Below are 15,453 nucleotides of genomic sequence, written 5' to 3' on the forward strand. Positions count from 1 at the left end.
AAATTGGCCTGAAAGTCCTAAAGCTTTGCTAAAAATCTTTTGGATTTGAGAAGTACAATGCGGTCCCTGATCTGAATGTATTGTAAGCGGTAGGCCAAATCGTGGAATCCATTCAGTCGTTACTGTGTTTGCTGCAGAGCCTGCATCTGCTCTTCTTGTGTGGGAAGCTTCTGTCCACCCACTGAAGCAACACACAATGACAAGGACATGCTTGAACCATTTGCTAGGCAGTAAATCAGCGAAATCTACTTGTAAGTTTTGAAATGGTCCATAAGACCAGGGAGTGGCAGTAGCCTGGACATATGTGGGTTGCCTAATTCCATGTTGCAAGCATATTGCACAAGTTTGTGAGATCCTTTTCGCTTGTGCATGTATAGGGGGCGCATACTAGTATGTTAAAATGTTTTTTGCTACCCCGCTTTTGCACGCGCATCCCATTTCATGAGACGTGCCTGCAAGATGAGGGACAAGGGTTTTAGGGGGAATGATGCACCCGTCACGAGACTTCCACAAGGTCTCTGAATGTAAGATACCCCCGGCAGACAGCCACACGTGGTTTTCGGATTCTGGAGCTGCATCCTGGAGAAGAGACACGTTAGAGGTTACGAGATCAAGGACTAGACAACAGGGAATGGCAAGTGAGGTACCATCAAGCAAGCACTGCATGCTGTGCATGTTTCTCTGCACAAGGATTTCCTTTGCTCACATCATGCAAACCTCCTGTATGACCTTTACAGTGCAGAACAGAAAATGGTTTCAGGAGGAAAATAGCATCCAGCAAGGCATTAGTTGAAGGAGCATGAGGAATAGGAGACCGAGACGAGGTAAGGAATCCACGATGCTTCCAAATCTGACCTGTGGAATGGCACACTTTAAAGGCATAATGGGGATCAGCATAAATATTAACAGACTTATTGCCAGCTACAATACAAGCACGGGTTAAGGCTATTAGTTCAGTGGGTTGTGCGCTCCGGATACCAGGAAGACTGTGAGCTTCAATGACTGTATGTGGTGAACGTACGGCCAAACCAGCGCAAAGTTGCCCAGTCGCGTCTCTTTTGCATGAGCCATCTGCAAAAGAAATGCAATCAGGGTTAACTAGAGGTGTATCTGTGAGATCTGGACACGGTAAATACCTGATCTGTCTGAGTAACGCAGTCCTGATTTAACAAGCGAGTATCTCCATCGTGCGGTGCAGGTAAACGAGAAGCAGGGTTTAAAACATTATCACGAACAGTAGTAACATTAATCGGCAGCTATAATAGCGCGTTCATCGGAAGATAACCTTGGAGAGGACAACTGTTGAGTTTTCCCACGATTTAACAAGGCAGAGACAGCATGGGGAATAGCAAGGGTAACAGGAGATCCTAAAAGCATAGCTGCTGATTTTTCTAAAAGCAATGCAGCAGCAGCTACAGCACGCAAACAAAGGTGGACATCCTCGAGCAACAGGGTCAAGCAAGGAAGAAAAGTAAGCACGTGGTGTATAAGAAGAACGAAAAGGTTGGGTTGAGACTGCGGTAGCAACACCTTCTCTTCCACGACAGTATCCTGCAAAGGGTTTACCAGAGTCAGGGTGTCCCACTGCTGTTGCAGAGACTCGTGCAGTTTTTAGGTTAACACAGGGTTGTTTGTGGTGCTCGGTCTGTAGCAGAGGGTTCTTAGGAGAATCATCCTTAGTAAGCTTGTTTACCGGTTTAGGTGGTACAGAAAAGGTAGGTATCCACCGCCAACAACAGGACGCAGAGCCGAAAAATTCTCTGAGCTGCTTCTTGGTAGTGGGTCTGGGGAGAGACAGAACAGCAGAAATGCGATATGCAGTTCGATGTCTATGTCCTTTGGAGACTTCATGGGCTAGATATATAAATTTTGACCAAACTGCTACTTAGCTTTAGAAGCTTTATGACCTTGTTGGGCGAAACATTTCAGGAGCTGAATTGTATCTGTAGCACTGGCAATTTCAGCCTCTGACGCACCCATAAGATCATCAATATACTGGCTAAGTCCCGAGTTACAAGGCGAAAATATAGTATCTAAAGCCTTGTTTAACACTTGAGAAAATATACAACGGCTTTCAGTAAACCCTTGAAGAAAATGTGTCCACGTATACTGCCTTCCTTTGTCGCTACACGCAAAAAGAAAGTCGGGAGTCAGGGTGTACTGAGATGGAGAAAAAGGCAGAACATAAATCAACAGAAAACAAAAACAATAGCGGAGGCAGGAATCATGCTCAGGATGGAAGAGGGATTAGGTACAACAGGATGAGAAGGGTCCCCAAACTGGAAATTTAGATTTCTCAAATCTTGGTCAACACAAGACACAGGTTTCCCATGCTCATCTGTTTTCCCTGCCTTTGTGACAGGTAGGATAGGAGTGTCACAGGGAGAGCGAGTTGGGATTAAAACAGCCTGCTGCAAAAGAGCATCAACCACCAGGGCAATACCTTCGTCAGCTTCACGGCACAAAGGATACTGATCTATGGCAGAACAAGGTTTGCGTGCGTTATATGTTGAGTGAACTGGGTCCATGTTCAACAGTTTCCCCGTTTCATTGAGGTGGGAAGTCCGCAAGGACTCGGGAACATCCACAAGAGATGGAGAGTTGGAGGAGTCTCTATCAATTTGGTTATTGTCAGGGTCTGTAGAGAACAAGAGCAGAAAATTTTGGGTGTGATCAGAGGGCAGATTTAAATAGGCCTGACGAAGGGTTTTCAAACCCGAAAGCTTGTGTAATAACTATTCTCCAACCATTTGGGTTGGTCTCATAAAAGATATCCAATTCACCCAAGGAACCTTATCTGCTGAAAAGGAGGTGCACTTGGTCTGCAGCTAAAAGTTGGGCGAGAGCTCTGATCAGACATTGGGGCCGCGCGATAAAAGTCAGTGCGAGGTTGGGCGTGCGGGCCAGGATCAGTTTGCCATATTTGGTCTAAAATTTGAATATTTACAGCCATTAGGGTAGTCTTCAGTTCTGTTCTTTTTTTGTTTTCCGCCTGCTGTTGTTCCCAGCAATTGATAGATGCCTGAACAATTTCAGTCGTGTGTTTTTTATTTCCAGCCTCCAACCAACTGCTGTAATTTTGCTTGTAACTTTGGCCGTAAATTCTGTAAATAGGTGGTAACTATCAACCCTCGCATGTTGTCTGCAGCAGGATCAATGCCAGCATGTCTTTGGATGGCTGCACAAAGTCAATTTTGAAAGTCGGAGGGAGGCTTGTCAGGATTCTGTGTGCAAAGTTCTACTTTTGTCGAAGCGACATGAGTCTGAGCTACTCTGGTAATGGCATTGAGCAAAGTAGCTCTAGCATTTTCCAAATTTTGCAGTCCTACATTTTCTGCAGTATTGTGAGCATTTTGGTGGTGAAGGGGTGCCATCCGGGATATTCCTAGTTTCTGCCATTAGGAGTCATTTCTGTTCTGCATTTAACAGACTATTTAAGAGCCAGTTTACCAGAGACACTGTGGGATGGTACATACTAAAGACTGGGTGCAACTTATCTCTAAAATCAGAAGGGCTTTCTCTGAGTTTTGCAAAGGTATTACAAAAGCTGGGGAGATCAGTAGCAGTCCAAGGGACATGAACTACAGTCCGTTGGCCTCCTGGTATTTGAGGCAACTGTTGTCGCAATGGGCAGACAGCGGTTGATTTAACATACCGCGGGTCTCCAAAGGCGGTCACAATCAATCTTCCTCCCTCTTTGGCATATAGGCTTATTACAGTCTGGCCATTTGAACCTCTTCACCTCGTGTAAGGGCCTTAAATCAGACTTTACATTTTTATTAACTTCTCACATACTAGGTAGGTAATCATCATTGCAGTCTCAATTACTGGGAGCTGGGGGAGAAAGCAGGCTTGCTGGTGGCTCTCTAGGTGAACAGCAAGCTGCAGCAGCAGGAGGAGCAGGGTTGACTATTTGGCCAGGAGGCGGAGGAACCGGACTAGGTACCCAGGAATCTAGTAGGTTTTCTGTATCTTGTTGGCTGCAGGTAATGTTGGGCACCGGAATACTAGGGTAAAGGTTTGTATATGTGGGAGGCCAATTTGGAACGGGTGGAGCACTCGGGGTTCTCTCTTTCATAGGAGGCTGAGCCAATTTTTGCTCCTTTAATGTAGCCAATTGCCTTAAGGTATCATTAGAGTCTCTGAGACTAGTCTCAAGAGATTTTTGTTTTCTTTCCGAAGCTTCAGTATACCAGAGGTGCCAATATGTCTTGTGTGTTGGCTTCGGGATTTCTAAGAATCCCCTCGGGTGATTTAATTTATCGGGAGCAAAGGTTCCTTTATCAGGAAACTGTAAGCCACGGTTTTCATAGGTGTAACCATTGCAAGCATGTGCCAATTTAACTAAGCGCTTTTGCTTCCTTGGACCCAATTTAGTTCCATATTCCTTACACATGTACCCCAAAGGTGTTGTTGGGGCTGGCCAAGAGGATCCTTGACCCACTGCCAGGATAATGTAGCAAAACTAGGAGAGATTTAGCAGAGACACAAGAGAAAGGGGAAACAGGTTCGTCAGAGCGATGCCCGGTGCCAGAGACACAGAAGGAATGCACAAACTGGAACACGAGCCCTTGCTCTCAAGATTGGCTCGCAAGCAGCCAACTTGGGGCGGCTGCCCGTGAACCAGACACAAGGGAAGGACACAAGACCATCTCTCAAATGTCAATCAGAGCAATCAGGACAGACTGTTAGAGGCTAGTGAGCAAAAGGGATCAACAGAGAAAAGTCTAGGCGTCCCCCAACAAAATCAGAACAGTGTACCTGTCAGGGATCCCACGTCAGTCCATTTGAAATAAAGTGCCTTTCAGTCAGTCAGGTAAAATAAACTCTTATAGTTATAAATGTAACGTAACGCTTACTGCAACGAAGACGTTACTCGTCCAGGCTAGGCCACGCTGAGACTCGTTAAGTGAGATTCTTTAAGTAGGATCTCATACCTCCAAATGTTGGTGCCATGGGTGTCAGTTGTGTCTCCAGACTCTTCAAGGTGCCAACTCAGTGCTCCACTGCATCCCACTTCGGACAGCAGAAAACTGTGGGGGAAAACTTCATCCCCAGGTTCCTTGGGCAGAGGCTCAAACAAACAGGCCAATTCAAGTGTAAAGACTTAGTGTCATAAAAAAAGCATTCCTGGTCAGCATCGTACACGATTTCAGAATTCTGCCATGAGGTTTGACTCTGAACATAGGCAGCGAGGGGGTAATAGAGAAAATGTGACGTCATAAGCATAGCAACAGTAGAAACCGATCAACATTCTCCGTGACGCAAGCAAGTCTGCATGTGTCTTCCACTTGTTCCTGCAGAAAAAAACTAGTTTAAACCAGTCTGTAACAGCAAGGTCATGAGCTGGCTACATGACTCGCTCACAAACAAAATAGCAGACTGGAACCATTTTGGTTGTCCCCTTCAGGTCCACGTACGTATCTTAGTGCAGGGTAGGGTTGGGGTGCATGTTTGTTCCAGAATGGGTCCTCAACTGGATCAGGGCATGGGCTAGGGTTAGAGAATGGGTGTAGAAAAAAGCTCAGGTCTGCATTTGAGTCAGGGAAAGGGTTACAGTGAGAGAACAGCTCCAGACAGGAGTCTCATTCTGGATTATGGTTAGGGAAGCAGTTAGCATTACAGAATGGGTTCTAAAATGAATATGGGGCCAGGTTACTGTTAAGGAACAGGTTCACAAATGAGTCTGGTGTCGGTTCGGGGTACAGAATGGGTCCGCAAATTAATCCGGGTCTAGGTTACAGTGAGGCAAAGGCTTAGGGAACAGGTTTGCCAATGAGTACTGGTGCGGGTTAGGGAAAGGGTGCGCAACTAAATCCGGGCTTGGGGTCGGGTTAGGGACTGGCCGCCAACACACCTCACAGCATTCAAATCCTCCTGCTTCCGCCTGCATGGGCACTGCTTGGCTCCACTCCTTGAACCGCCATTCATTTCCGTGCACCCGGGCCAGAATCCTGTGAGGGACAGAACAGGCCATGCACCGCAAAGGGCACAAGTTAACAGAAGAAGGGACCACCGAGTACAAGTCCCAGCCCACCCACCCAGGTAACCGCTCCTCCCCAAGCAGGGCCTGGCCAAGACACACCCCTCTAGACATGAGAGAAGCCTCACCCCTTAGAGACAACAGTCCCCCAACCTGGCATAATTCTGCTCCTTCTCCATCCCAGCCTCATCCCGAATTGCCTTTCTCTCTGCACAGGCTACACGGGCACCTCCTGAGGGCGCAGAGCTAATTTCACTCCCAAACAGAAGGGCAACGGGCAAACAACTGCTGCACTGAAACACAATCCCACACCGCTCCAAGTAACATGTTACTCACTGCACAGGCTGCTGATGCACACAAGTCCAGCATAGGGGCAGAGGCCTCCTTCCAGGTGACCCAGAAGTCACCATCGGTGGCCAGTCACCGGTGTCCTCCACCTCCCAAGACGTTGTGGCTCTAGGGCTCTGTACCTGTACCTCGGGTCACCTGCGCTCACAGTCCCAGCATTGGTATCACCCCAAAACAACAAGCAATTTTTACATGGAAGAGCAGTCATCTCTCATAGTAGTAAAGTGAAGACACCTCCCTTCCCCCCACCCCCACCCCTGCCCAGGGCTGCAGAAGCAGCACACGGCCAACCCCCCCAAACACGGTAGGCAGGGCACAGTCAAGCTCGTCCGCCCAGCGGGGCATCAATTTAGGTGCCAACATGGTCCTCTTTCCAGGTCTGGGAAAAGCAAAAGAAGAATACAAAGTGTTGCAGTGATTTTAGACATCACACTAGGAAGAAACACCAGTGACAAATCCAGAGAGACAGAAGAAAGTGCAGTTCCCAGATCTGAAAGGAGGCCAGTGGCAGCACAGGCAGGGGACACCAGCACCTGCTGCTCTGCCTCAGCTAACTCAAGGGCAAGATCTGCACCCACATGCCAGGGGCAAACCCTGAAGCCAGCTGTATACTTAAAGGCTATTTTCAGTCTTTACAAAAGAACAAGGACTCGCAGGCAGCCTAAACCCAACCCAGGCTTAGACCAGCCAGTCTGTGGGGCAAGCCAGGAGGGCAAAACCCTGGTGGAAATTAGAAGCTCAAGACACTGCGTATCAGACATTAGGGGTTTCCCCCCCTCGCCCAAAAAAGCCTAGGGCAAACAATGCTCACCACCCCACTTCCCCAGTCTAACCACACGCACCATTAAGTATTGTTTTCCTTCATCTTCCATCAGCGTGGCACCAAACTCCCTGCACCCATCTTCCGCCACAAAATACACGCAGTCTTCTGAGAAAGGCACTGAAAGCTTGTCAGCCCAAAGAGGGAATGCACAAGCACAAAGTCAGAGACAGGGAAAGCTCTTCTCTCAGCCTCCACCACCCACATCCAGTTCCCCTACTCACTACGCGAGCTCTCAAAGGCTTGTCTGCGGCCTTGCAGAGCTGGATAGTCACAGGCACTCAAAACATGAAGCTTCACAGTAGCCACCGTCCACAGAGTATGACCTGCAACAATACACACACAACAGCTCCTGGAAACACGATAGAACAAGTGGTCAGACACGAAGACACAGACCTCACACCTTGCCAAGGAAGCTCACACCCACCGCAGGCTCCACACAGGTGACATCACAGGGGCAGAGGCCTCACGCCACACAAACTGGGACCTCACGAGACAGCTGCCCATTTCCTCCTCCGCCATCGGTGCGGCTCTTCATCTCATCTCCAGTGCTTCAAGCCTTGGCAAGGTGGCTTCTCTGCACACAGACGTAGACAAAACACAGGAAGACACTTGCCACTGTTAACAGCTGAGAGGCCTCACGGCACTAAGGGCAGCAGACCCTGCCTGCCAGGACGTCACGGGCAACTTTTTATTTCTTAGCCCACCACCCATAGCTGCAAGGTTGCAGGCACAGCTCTCTGCAGGCTCTCTCCTTGCAAGGAAGGGAAGCAACTTAGATGTGCAAAGACAGGTCTCCTGCAAGCTCTGTTTGTCCTGGAAAAAGGCTGCAGCAACTTGGAGGACGAGACAAACAGAAACGCATATAGACCCTGGACAAGGCATCTGCAGCACCAGTGGGAGAGCACGTGGGAAGACAAGCAGCTAGGCAGAGACACACACCATGTTCTGCGCTACCAAACCGTAGACAGGGTCAGGCAAACAGTTAGGGAACTGGTCCACAAGTACATTGGGGTGAAAGTTAGCGGTAGGAAAAGGTTAGGGTTAGGAAACGGGTTCAGAGGTGAATCTGGATCTGGGTTAGGGTTAGGGAACAGCTCCACAAGTGGACAGAGGTCCAGGTTAGGTTTGGAAAACAGGGCCACAAGTGCACAGGGGTCTGGGTTAGGGTTAGGCAGGGGGTTAGGTTTCGGGAACAGGTCCACAACTGCATGGGGGTCTGGGTTACAATGAGGCAGGGGGTTACAATTAGGGAACGGATCCACGAGTGCACAGGGGTCCAGGTTGGGGCTAGGCAGGGGGTTAGGATTTGGGAACAGGTGCACAAGTGCACAGGGGTGCACGTGAGGGTTATGCAGGGGGTTCGGCCTAAGGAACAGGTTGACAAGTTCACAGGGGCCTGGGTTAGGGTTAGGCAGGGGGTTAGGGTTAGGGAACGGGTCCAAAACTGAACGGGGATTCAGCTTAAGGTTAGGCAGGGGGTTAGGGAACGGGTCCACAAGTGGGCCCGAGTCCAGGTTAGGGATAGGCAGGCTGTTAGGGTTAGGGAACAGGTCCACAACTGCACAGGAGTCCGGGTTAGGGTTAGGCAGGGGCTTAGGGTTAGGGAACAGGTCCACAGGAGTCCAAATTAGGTTGAGGCAGGGGGTTAGGGTTACGGAATGGGTCCACAAGTGCACAGGAGTCCAGGTTAGGGTTAGGCAGGGGGTTAGGGTTAGGGAACAGGTCCACAGGTGCACAGGAGTCTGAATTAGGTTGAGGCAGGGGGTTAGGGTTAGGGAATGGGTCCACAAGTGCACAGGAGTCCGGGTTAGGATTAGGCAGGGGGTTAGGGAACAGGTTCACAAGTGCACAGGAGTCCGGGTTAGGGTTAGACAGGGGGTTAGGGTTAGGGAACAATTCCACAAGTGAGCAGGAGTCCAGGTTAGGGTTTGGCAGGGGGTTAGGGTTAGGGAACGGGTCCACAATTGCACAGGAGTCCAGGTTAGGTCTAGGCAGGGGTTAGGGTTAGGGGACCAGTCCAGAAGTGCGCAGGAGTCCCGGTTCGGGTTAGGCAGGGGGTTAGGGTGAGGGAACAGGTGCGCAAGTGCACAGGAGTCCAGGTTAGGTTTAGGCAGGGGGTTAGGGTGAGGGAACCAGTCCACAGGTGCACAGGCATCCGAATTAGGTTGAGGCAGGGGGTTAGGGTTAGGGAATGGGTCCACAAGTGCACAGGAGTCCGGGTTAGGGTTAGGCCTGGGGTTAGGGTTAGGGAACGGGTTGACAAGTGCACAGGAGTCCGGGTTAGGGTTAGGCAGGGGGTTAGGGTTAGGGAACTGGTCCACAAGTGCACAGGAGTCCAGGTTAGGGTTAGGCAGGGGTTAGGGTTAGGGAACGGGTCCAAAACTGGACGGGGGTTCAGCTTAGGGTTAGGCCCGGGGTTAGCGTTAGGGAATGAGTCCACAAGTGCGCAGGAGTCCGGGTTAGGGTTCGGCAGGTGGTTAGTGTTAGGGAACGGGCCCACAGGTTCCCAGGAGTCCGGGTTAGGTTTAGGCATGGGGTTAGGGTCAGGGAACAGGTCGAGAAGTGCTCAGGAGTCCGGGTTAGGGTTAGACAGGGGGTTAGGGTTAGGGAACGGGTCCACAAGTACGCAGGAGTCCGGGTTAGGGTTAGGCAGGGGGTTAGGTTTGGGGAACGGGTCCACAAGTGTACTGGAGTCCGGGTTAGGGCTAGGCAGGGAGTTAGGGAATGAGTCCACAAGTGCGCAGGAGTCCTGGTTAGGGTTAGTCAGGGGCTTAGGATTAGGGACCGTTTCCAGAAGTGCACAGGAGTCCCGTTTAAGGTTATGCAGGGAGTTAGGGTTAGGGAATGGGTCCACAAGTGCGCAGGAGTCCGGGTTAGGGTTAGGCAGGGGGTTAGGGTTAGGGAATAGGTCCACAAGTGCACAGGTGTCCAGGTTAGGCTTAGGCAGGGGGTTAGGGTTAGGGAACAAGTGCACAAGTGAGAGGGGGCTGCAGTTTAGGGATAGGCAGGTTTTCGGGTTAAGGAACAGGTCCACAAGTGTACAGGGTTCTGGGTTAGGGTTAGGTAGGGGGTTTGGGTTAGGGAATAGTTGCATGGGGGGATTGTGGTCCGGGTTGGGTTAGGCTAAGTTTTCGGGTTACTAAACAGATTGATGAGTGGGTTTGGGTTATGGTTAGGCATAGGGTCATTGTTAGGGAATGGTTTTAGACGTGGATTGGGGTATGGGTTAGGGTTTGGGAACGTGTGTGCAAGCTGGTTGTGGTGCGGGTTAGGGTTGGGCGAAGGGTTGGGGTTCGGGAAGAGGTGCAGAAATGGATCAGGGTGTGTTTTATGGTTGGGTGAAGGGTTAGGGAAAGGGTAAGGGAGTGGGTCTAGTAATGGATTGGGGTTTGGATTAGTGTTAGGCTGAGGGTTAGGGAATGGTTTGAGAAGTACATTGTGGTTTCGGTTTTGTTAGGCACGGAATGGGTGTAGTAATGGAGTGGGGTTCAGGTTTGGCTTAGGGAAAGGGTGAGGGAGTGCATGTAGAAATGGGTTGGGGTTTATGTTAGGGTTATGGAGTGGGTTAGGGAGTGGGTTGACAAATGGTTTGGGGTTTAGGTTAGGCTTAGGGAAAGGGTTAGGGAATGGGTGTGGATGTGGATTGGGGGGTTTGTTTTGGTTAGGCAAAGGGATAGGGAGTAGGGTGAGAAAAATTTGGGGGTTTTGGTTTGGGTTAGGGAAAGAGTTGGGGAATGTGTGTACAAATGGTTTTGGGTGTGGGTTATGGTGATGGAAGGGGTTAGGGAACAGGCCCACAGATAGAGTGAAGTGTGGGTTAGGTTTAGGGACTGGGTGTAGACATGGATTGGGGTTTAGTCTGGGGTTAGGGAATGGGTGTACTAATGTATTGGGGTTCGGGTTTGTGTTAGGCAGAGGGTTAGCGAATGGTTTCAGAAGTACATTGTGGGTTGGGTTAGGGTTAGGCGAGGGGTAGGGAATGGGTGTTGAAATGGAGTGGGGTTCAGGTTGGGGTTAGGTAAGGTGTTATGGAGTGGGTGTGGAAATGGTTTGGGGTTCATGTTAGGGTAATGGAGTGGGTTAGGGAATGGGTTGATAAATGGTTTGGGGTGTGGGTTAGGCTGAGGGAAAGGGTTAGGGAGTGGGTGTACCAGTGGATTGGGGTGTGTGTTTGGGTTAGGCAAAGGGATAGGGAAGAGATTGAGAAAAATGTGGGGTTTTGGGTTTGGGTTAGACAAAGAGTTTGGGAATGTGTGTACGACTGGTTTGAGGTGTGGGTTATGGTGTTGGAAAGGGTTATGGAATAGGCCTGTAGATAGATTGGAGTGTGGGTTAGGGCGAGGTGATGGGTGTACAAATGGATTGGGGTGCTGGTTAGGGTTAGGCTAGGAGTGAGGGAGTGCGTGTAGAGATGCATTGGGGTTGATGTTGGAGTTAGGCAATGGATTAGGGAATGGGTGTGCAAATGGTTTGGGCTGTGGGTTGGGGTTTGTCAAGGGGCTAGGGTTAGGGAATGGGTGGAGAGATGAGCCGTGTTTGAATTTTGCTGTAGGGAATGGGTTTGGGTGATGGAAGTGATGTCAAAATGAATGTGGTGGTGGGTTAGGGTGAGGGAAGAGGTGTAGAAGTGAGTGTTAGTGTGGGTTAGGGGTAGGGTTATAGAGCAGTTGCAAAGATGACTGTGGGTGTAGGTTAGGGTTCGAGAATGGGTGTAGAGGTGTGTTTTCATGTGTGTTACCCTTTGTGTACGGGTTGTGGTGATGGAATGAGTAGAAAATGTGTGAAGGTCCAGGTTTGAGTTATGGTGAGTGTTCAGGTTTGGGAATGATTGCTTGAATGAATGTGTGTGCAGGTTAGGGTTGGGTCATTTGTTAGTGTTAGGGAGTGGGGTTAGGAGTGAGTGTTTGCATGCGTTTGGGTTTGTGAGAGGATTTGGTTTGGGGAATATGTGCCTGTATGGATTGTGGTGGTGGTTGGGGTTAGGGTGAGTGTTTAGGTTAGGGAGTGGTGGGGCCAATGAATCGGTGTATGGGTTAGGGAGTGGCTGGAGAGATGTACTGTGGTGCTGCCTAGGGTGTGGGTGAGTTGTAGGGCTAGGGAATGGATGGAGAAATGAGTGTGTGTGTAGGTGATGGAATGGGTGTGGTCTCTGGTGTAAAATATGTTAGTGGGTCTGGGTTAGGATTAGGGTGTGGCAATGTGTGCTCACTTGACTTTAGGTTGGGGTTACTGTGATGGTTAGGGTTAGGGAATAGGGTTAGCCATGCGTGTGGGTGCAGGAGGTGGTTAGGTATAGAGAATGGGTGCAGGGGAGAGTGAGGCGCTCAGGTAGGGTGAGTGTTAGGGTGAGGGAGTTGTGTTTTTCTTGTGGGTGGCCCTGGTTTGAGAGTGTTTGGGTGCTGTGTTGTGGATGGGTTAGGTACAGGTAGTGGAGAGGTGGAAGTCTGTGGTATTACTTTTATTTTGTGGGGGTGTACCTTATTGTCAGTGTGGTTTGTGGCCTGGCATTTTGTGGCCTGGGGAGTTCTGTGGTGGTGGGAGCAGCCTGTGAGCCCCCCTAGCATAAGGGTGTAGTTTTAGGTCCTGTCCAGGATGAGGACTGTGTAGCCCCCCATTGTAGTTTGTGGTCTTACCTGCAGATGATAGCAGCAACCATTCCCTCAAGATAGGTTCTCCCCCTGGTGTTCCCCCAGCCAGTTGGTGTGTTTATATAGGAAGAAACAGATTCAAAATGGCTGCCCTCATCAAGCACCTGACTGCTGGTAGCTGTAGGCTCTTAAAGTGGCAGGCACACCTATGCTCTTACAGTGTGCTTGGATTTGAAGTGTGACTTGAAATTCCCAGCTTTTTGCAAGGCTGAGGGCCAGTCACAAGTATCCCAATCTTACAGGCTGGGGAACTCTCTTCTCGTCAGCACAGAGGCAGAAAGGGATCTTGGAGTCATTATTGATTTCAAGATGAACATGGGCCACCAATGTGAGGATGCAGTCAGGAAGGGTAACTGCACCTTGTCATGCATCCACAGATGCATCACGAGCAGGTCCAAGGAGGTGATCCTCCCCCTCTATGTGACACTGGTCAGGCCACAGCTGCAGTACTGCGTCCAGTTCTGGGCACCGCAGTTCAGGAGGGATGTGGACAGCATTGAGAGGGTCCAGAGGAGGGCCACTCACACGATCAGGGGGCAGCAGGGCAGGCCCTATGAGGAGAGGCTACGGGACCTGAACCTACTCTCCCTCCACAAAAGAAGGCTGAGAGGGGATCTGGTGGCCATCTATAAACTTAGTTAGGGGTAACCAGCAGGGAACAGGAGAGTCCCTGGTTCCCCCGAGCACTACCAAGAGTAACTATGAATAATGGCCACAAGCTGACTGAGAGTAGGCTCAGGCTAGACATCAGGAAGCACTACTTCACAGTCAGGGCAGTTAGGATCTGGAACCAACTTCCAAGTGAAGTGGTGTGCACTCCTACCCTGGGGGACTTCAGAAGGAGGCTAGATAATCACCTAGCTGGGGTCATTTGACCCTAGCATTCTTTCCTACCCATGGCAGGGGGTCAGACTTGATGATCTGCTCAGGTCCCTTCCGATCCTACCAACTATAAAACTAGGTTTGTCAGGGGACAGGGAAGCACAGGATAAGGAGAACCTAGGATCAGCAAACCACGAGCAATGCACTGGATCACCTCAGGTAAGCACTAAGGGACCTGACAGACATCAGGACAGGGGGTACCAAGGGCACCCATCGGGGGCCTTAAATGTCTCTACACTAATGCTAGGAGCATGGGGAACAAGCAGGAGGAACTTGCACTCCTGCTTGCAAGCAACAACTTTGACCTGGTTGGACTAGCTGAAACCTGGTGGGACCCTACTCAAGATTGGGCAGTAGGCATTGAGGGTTACAGGTTGTACAGACAGGATAGAGTGGGGGAAAAGCGGGGGGGGGCTTGCTCTCTATGTTAAGGAACAATATACATCCTGTATAATCAAGGGCCGAGTGCTAGGGGTCGGGGGGAAAAAGGACTTGGTAGTGGGGGTCTACTATAGACCACCACACCAGGAGGATGAGCTAGACCTGGAATTCTCCAGACAGCTCTCAGAGGCCATGTGGTCGAGAGATATGGTTGTCATGGGTGACCTAATCTACCCTGACATCTGCTGAGAGGAGCAGTCAGCCAAATCTAACTGCTCATGTAGGTTCTCAACCTGCATACAGAACCTCCACCTAACACAGGAGGTATATGGTCCAACTAGGGGGAACGCCTTGCTGGACTTGTTAGCTACAGGGAATGACCTGGTGGGGAATCTGCAGGTACAAGGCAACCTAGGGGATAGTGACCATCGATTGCTTGAATTCACTATCTGGTGAACAGTGGGTAAACTACCCAGCAGGGCTGACGTGCTAGACTTCAGAAAGGCTAACTTCAGTGTGCTCAGGAGATTACTTAGTGAGGCGTTAAAGGTCAAGAACACTGGCGAAATGGGGGTCCAGGAAGGGCCCTCAAGGGAGCGATCCTACAGGCGCAGGAGGCGGCAATCCCATTGCACATAAAAGGGGGCAAAGGGGCCAAGAAGCCCTCTTGGCTGAACAGGGAAGTCTAGGAAAGCCTAGGGGCAAAGAAAGAGGTATACAGGCTATGGAAACAGGGGGTAGCTACCAGGGAGGAGCATACCTCCCTGGCTTGCGCTTGTAGGGAATCAGTTAGGAAGACCAAAGCAGCATGGAACTCAGGCTGGCGACAAAAATTAAGGACAACAAAAAGTCCTTCTTCAGGTATATAGGGAGCAAGCAAAAGGAAGTCGCAGGATAGCATAGGACCCCTACAGGACAAACTACGCCAACTGGTGACAGAGAGGGGGGACAAAGCTGAGCTCTTCATTGAGTTATTTGGATCTGTATTCCTAAACACAGACCAAGACAAATCTCCCAGTTGGATGATAGATAAACACAGGAGGGACACCAGCCCACCAACAGGCAGGTGACAAATTGGCTTAGGGGTCGCACCCAGAGGGGTGGTGGATGGGTTGATATTGACCTGAAAAGATGTGGGCAGTGGAGTCCCGCAAGGCTCGGTTCTTGGACCGGTGCTATTCAAGGTCTTCATCAATGACTTGGATGAGGGTGTAGGGAGCATCCTGTCCAAGTTCGCAGAGGATACCAAATTCTGGGGCAAAGTTAACACACCAGAAGGTAGGGAATGGATCCAGGCTGATCTGGACAGGTTGAGAAAATGGGCAGAATGAAATAAGATGCAATTCACCAAAGACAAGTGCAAAGTGCTGCACCTGGGCAAAAAGAAC

General features: G+C 50.2%; 1 long non-coding RNA gene across 1 annotated transcript; it reads right to left on the reverse strand.

Moving 5' to 3' along the window:
* Positions 1 to 432: 432 nt before the first annotated feature.
* LOC132248296 (uncharacterized) lies at positions 433 to 2,634 on the reverse strand. The gene is made up of 3 exons (XR_009459462.1): positions 2,444 to 2,634; positions 1,567 to 1,784; positions 433 to 1,071 (listed from the first exon to the last, which is right to left on the reverse strand). It is a non-coding gene; the product is annotated as an uncharacterized LOC132248296 (long non-coding RNA).
* Positions 2,635 to 15,453: the final 12,819 nt, after the last annotated feature.

The sequence above is a fragment of the Alligator mississippiensis genome, chromosome 2 (assembly GCF_030867095.1).
Source record: "Alligator mississippiensis isolate rAllMis1 chromosome 2, rAllMis1, whole genome shotgun sequence".
NCBI lineage: Eukaryota > Metazoa > Chordata > Crocodylia > Alligatoridae > Alligator > Alligator mississippiensis.